Raw genomic sequence first — 6,187 nt, 5'->3', positions numbered from 1 at the left:
CTGCTATTATTATACAACTGTCTATATCTTCTCCTTCACTTAATTTTTTCTTTAGTAGTTTAGATGCTACAGTTTTTGGATCATTATGTTTAATATTGAAACTGATTTCTGACTCTTTTTAGAATAACAGTTGTCTTGCTTGTCTCTATGCAATTAATTTCTGATTTTGCTTTGTCTGATTCTAAACATTGCCTTTTTGGGGGGATTTGCCTGACATAGAGTATCACTATTTTTTCCAGCTCCTCATTTTAATTCTGTGGAGAGAGTGGGCAGAGTTGAGGACTGTTATTACCACAGAGTGTTTGAATGAGGACAGAGACAGTGTGGACTCTTGTAGCAATGAGGGGAAAAATCATTGAATGGATCTCACAGCAGAAGCTTCCTTGCCAGAGTCTGGGGAAATGGTAATAGAGAGGGTGCTAAATGAGCATCATTAGGGTTGGCAGAAATTAGAAATTAGGGAATAATCTCGTTTGCTACCAATTCATTAGGATATAATCAAATTAGACTTGGGGATGCCTTAACTTTTGGGAACTTCTTATGCATAATTTTTATGATCAAGAGTTTTGAGACTTCATGACAATCAGAGAAAATGTCTAGTTCTCCATCTTTTTGTTCATGTAATGACTAATAATCTCTTAATTGACAGATCTAATGGGCTTTTTCATTCCTCACCTTTCTTAACCTTCGGCAGCATTCAACATTGTTGAGAATGTTCTGCACTTAGATACTCTCTCCTCTAAACATTGTTGTGACATTGCTTTCTCCTGCTTTCTTCAACAACCAATTTCTTTTTGTTTGTTAAAATAGCTAATTCCCCTTGTCATTTTCTCCACCATTTGAAGTGTAGAACTCCTCTGGGCTACTCTCCCAAATTGCATCCATAGGTTTGGATTCTTGGAAGATTACTTCCCTAAATTCATGGTACTCAGGGGGGGTCTGCATTTTTAAATCCCTAGCTCATGAGCCCCTACCAATTTATTAACTTTTCATCAGTCAGCCAGAGAACAAAATCACCTCAAAGAAATAGAACATCCACCTCTAAAAAGTCAGAGTACATTTTCCCACAAATGCACAGAGCATCATTAGGGAAAATAGACATCCAGGAGTTCACAAGTAAAGAAACATATGTAGGGAGATATGTGGCCAAGGTAACTTTCTATCCAGCTCTACCAGTACTTGGCCACAAAGGTCATATAAGAGAGCTATTAAAAATAGAAAAATTAAATAACTCTAACTCTTACTCTCAAGAATTATAAAAAGCAAAAGTAATTATGATAACCTACAAAAAATGAGCTATTTTTCATTGTTTGCCAATATGTGTAATATATTATAAAATACGTATTGGTCTCACTTTCTCCAACAGTACATAAAATACTAAAGGAAAATATTTCTACTCTCTGGGTAATCAAAAAGAATAAATTGTTGGTTTAAAAATGAGAAAATGCTTCAAGTAGCAAACAGAAAATAAAAAAGGAATGGAAAAAGTAGAGAGAAATTCTTGTCTGAGTCAGGAATTAATTTGAAGTATAGAAGAAATGTAACAAAGAGAAGAAAGGCAAGAAAAAGGATCTCTGAATATTTGAAACTATATAATAGGTAAAGGACTTTTTCTAATAAAAGGTAAACTGGACTATCTAGGAGGAAAAGTGGTTTTTATGTTTCCAAGAATGATGTACATCCATACATTTCACTAAGAGAAAGATCATCCAGTAGTGATCAGAGAAAGAGTGAAGCAGTGGTGATTCTTTGCTGAGTGACAATGAGCCAACTATTTGGTGACCTGACATAAAATAACTTAAGATGTCTGCCACCTTCTGAAATGTAATAGAGAACTGATACCCGCTTCTATTGATTCATATGGGAACTGAGAATATCACCCCAGAAATGGACATCCTGGATGATTCAAGTCACCAGGCTCAAATGAATTACCTCTGAAGGTACTGAAAGAACTGGCAGGTTCAATGGCTGGGCCACTATCAGCAGGAGAATTAATGAAAAATATTGTTCTGATTTCCCCTTTCAAAAAAGGGGTGGTAGAAATTAGATTTTATAATCTAAAATAATTTAAAATCTAAAATAAAAAAAAATCTAAAATCTAAAAATAAAATAAAATAAAAAAAAAATAAAAAAGGAAGCTTGACTGATACCTGACAAAATTATACAAGTTTTTAAATCAAAGGCTCAATTAATGAATATTTAATGATAATAAAGCATGGATTCATCAAGAGTAGATTATACCAAACTAATTTTATTTTATTTTTGTGATGGGTTTACTAAACCAGTAGAACAAGGGAATGTTATCAATAAACTTTACCAAAATTTTAGCTAAGCATTTAATAAAGCACCTCCTCTATTCCTGTGGATAAGCCAGAGAGGTGTGGACCATTCTATAGTAAATCTAAGTGTATTTAGAACTAATTGAGTAGCTGGATTAAAAAAAAATAGCAATTATTACTTCCATGATAATTTAGAAAAAGATCTCTAATGGAGTGCCCCAGGCATTTATTCTTGGCCCTATACTGTTTAACACTTTTATAAATGAGTCGGATAAAACTATATGTGGCTTGCTTATCAAAATTACAGTTGACATAGAATAAGATAACTAACACACAAGATGACAAGTTCAGCATTAGAAAAATCTTCACAGATTAGAATGTTAATCTTATTGTATTAAAATAAAAATTAATAGGGATAAATATAAAGTATCACACTTGAATTTAAAAAATCAACTTTCCAACTACAAGATGGAAAAGACATGAATAATGGCAATTTATCTGGAAAATATGTGGGGCTTTCAGAGGGCTAAAAACTCAATCTGTATCGATAGTATAGTATGGCAGCCAAAAAAAAGTTAGTGTGATAGTCAAAGGCTGTAACAAGACAGGAGAGTTTTCTTGGAAAGCTTCCAGGAGATTCCAACCAGGGGGGGCAAAAGGTCTCAAGCTAATGCCATATTGAAGATCTGTTGAAAAAATTGGGCTTATTAAAGGTGGAGAAGATAAGATTTATAATGATCATGATAAGTCCTATCAAGTATTTGAAAGGCTGTCCATCTACAAGAGCAATTAGACTTGTTCCGTTTGGCCCCACAAGTGGAAGTAAATTATTCAGCAAGTATTCATTGAGTACCTACTATGTGCTAGAGATAAAAAAATACAAGAAGGAAGGAAGGAAGGAAGGAAGGAAGGAAGGAAGGAAGGAAGGAAGGAAGGAAGGAAGGAAGGAAGGAAGGAAGGAAGGAAGGAAGGATGGAAGGAAGGAAGGAAGGGAAAGGAAAGGAAAAGAAAGGAAAGGAAAGGAAAAGAAAGGAAAGGAAAGGAAAGGAAAAGAAAGGGAAGGGAAGGGGAAGGGGAAGAGGAAGAGGAAGGAGAAGGGGGAGAAAGGGAGAGAAGGGAAGGGAGAGAAGAAAGGGAGGGAAGGGAAGGAAGAGAAGGAAGGGAGGGAAGGAAGGGAGGGAGGGGAGGGAGAGAGTATGGAATAGAGGGAGAGAGTAAGGAATAGAGGAGGGAGAAAAGAAGAGAGAAAAGAGAAAGGAAATGAGGAAGAGAAAGGAAAGGAAGAAAGGAAGGAAGGAAGAAAAGAGAAAAAGAAAGAAAGAAAAGAAAGAGAAAGTATCCTGTCTTTCAAGGACTTTCCATTATATCAGGGAAGACAGGATAGACTGTTTGACTAAGCAATAACTATTAATAAAGTATTTACTATGCCTTAACTGTGTTAAGCCTTAGGAATACAAATACAGTAAACAAGAAAGACAGTCCCTTCCCTGCCCTCAAAGAACTTCCATTTTCATGATGAGAAGAAAACACATAAAAGGGAATTAAAAGGGGAATGCAGAAGGGAATGCAAGTCCAGTGAGTCAAAAGTTGTGTCACCCAAAATGAATGAGACTGGGGCAGCAGGCAAGGGAATGTAACAAGGCAACTAGGGAATGATGGAGAAGTCTGGAGAGTGGAAGTTGCAGAGAGGCGGAATTTGAAGCAACATAAAGAGAAGCTTCCCATTAGATGAAAGCTATTCCAAAGAGAAACAGACTGCCTTGTGGGGCAGAGGGGTGTGGTATTGGCTTCCTCCCTCATCGGAGACCCTTAAGCCAAGGGAAGACAAAAAACAATGATCATACTGATGTATCATTAGGGATGGATTCATTTAAATATGGGCTGGACTAGATGGACTCTGAGGACCCATCTAATTCTGAAGTTCTGCTCCTTTCCAATGGGCTTGAGCTGGGAAGTGTCTGGTGAGCTCATATCTTAAAAGAACATTTATAAAAGAGGGAGACAAGGGCATCTAACCAAGGACGAACACTAAAGAACGTCATCAACCAGTCAGAATAGTGTCTGGCATGAGTCCAGAATGAAATGAGGTTTATGAGTGAGGGAAAAGACAACAGAAAAGGCTGTGTTCTGGGCAAAAAAAAAAGGATAGAAATGCAAAGAAATGCAGAAACACTTTTATGAAAAAATGAAAAAGGCAGAATCAGAAGAATGAAGTACATGCTAAGAGCATAGGAGAGGATAAGTTGAATGAGAATGAATAAAGAATCCTGAGAAAGTGATTGAAAAATTCTGATACTTTATATATTTAAATTAAGTAAATATAAAAGATTAGTTCTTGTGCCGATGTTCAATAATTAGATTTTAATTAAATCTCTATTATTTAAAAGGAAGGATTAAGTTCACTTTTTGAGGAAGATTGTATAATATAAACTGATGATAAAAATAAAGTAAAAAAACTATGCCATTTCCAACTTGTTTTGTTTTCCTACATAAGATGAGTTATCTAAGATGAATTATCTCCAGGCTGAAAAGAGAATGCCAAAAATCCATAAAAAGGGAACTGAAGCTCAAGAGGAGGTATCATGATGCAATGGGGAAAATGTGGGTTTTGAAACCAAAAGATCTGGGTTCAAATCCTAATACCTTATAACTTTTAGCAGGGGCAGCTATTTGGCACAGTGGATAGAATGCTGGCTGTAGAGTCAGGAGGATGTGAGTACAAATCAAACCTCAGACACTTAACTAGTTGTGTGATCCTGGGCAAGTCACTTAATCCTGTTTGCCTCAGTTTCCTCATCTGTGAAAAGAGCTACAGAAGGAAATGGCAAAGTACTCCAGAGTCTTTGCCAATAAAACCCCCAAAAGGGACACAGAAAGTTGGATATCACTCAATAACAACAAACCTTTAGCAACTCACTTAATCTGTCTAGCTTCAATATCCCTAATCTGTAGGAGGGGAAGTGAATTAGATGACCTCAAAGGTTCCTTCCAGCTCTGAATCTGTGAACTGTAATTCTATTATATGGGCTTGCTTGGGGAAACTCTGTATAAATGACATTTATTATTATTATTAGGCGGCATGTTAGACTATCTAAGGTTGCTTCCCTTAATTATGGAATTGCTGATTCTATGATTAAGCACCAGAATAATGAGATGTTGTCCTGTCTTTCTTACATGAAAATGACTGTACTGTGCTTTGAATTCTCTTCCAAGTAGTGGTAAATTAGAACTGGCTCATTCAAATGCTCTTTCCTGATTTCCAGCTATAATTCAAGGCATGCCTTTAACATTGTCCAGGATTAAGAATCTGGGTATAGATTGTGACCTAAGAAGGAGGGGTGTGTGTGTGTGTGTGTGTGTGTGTGTGTGTGTGTGTGTGTGTGTGTGTGTGTGTTTACATGCCAGCTCTAAGAGGCTCACTGTTCTGTGTGGGGATGAAACACCTAATTTTGATTATAGTTCTTGCATATTTTAGCCACTTCTCTAATCAATCTAGCTTTATCTTGAAATAACCCTAATGGAATTAACTCTAACAATTTCGATCAGCGTGAAAGATTGTCAAGTTGCAGCTAAAACAATTATACTGGGTATTTTTCAAAATCCTTTTGAAAAGAGAATCTGAGCAGCTCTCTCAGGCCCTTCCTCTTTCAAGGCATTTTTATAAGCTGAAGCTAACTTATACTGGCCAAGAAGCCAATTGTTAAATTATCCATGTGAGCATTTACATCAGAAATTAGCTAGCACCACAAATCAGGATTTGATTATTAACTATCTAAAGTCTAGACAATGTTGGCAAAAATATTGTAATATAAATAATGTAGATTAAATGTAAGATTATATTTAATGTACATTACACTTAAAAGTATATTGTGGTTTTCAGAGAGCCAGTTGTTAAACATTTGCCAGCA

This window comes from Sminthopsis crassicaudata, chromosome 2 (assembly GCF_048593235.1).
Source record: "Sminthopsis crassicaudata isolate SCR6 chromosome 2, ASM4859323v1, whole genome shotgun sequence".
Lineage (NCBI taxonomy): Eukaryota > Metazoa > Chordata > Mammalia > Dasyuromorphia > Dasyuridae > Sminthopsis > Sminthopsis crassicaudata.
The sequence above is the reverse complement of the archived record's forward strand: the minus strand, read 5'-3'. Positions refer to the sequence as shown.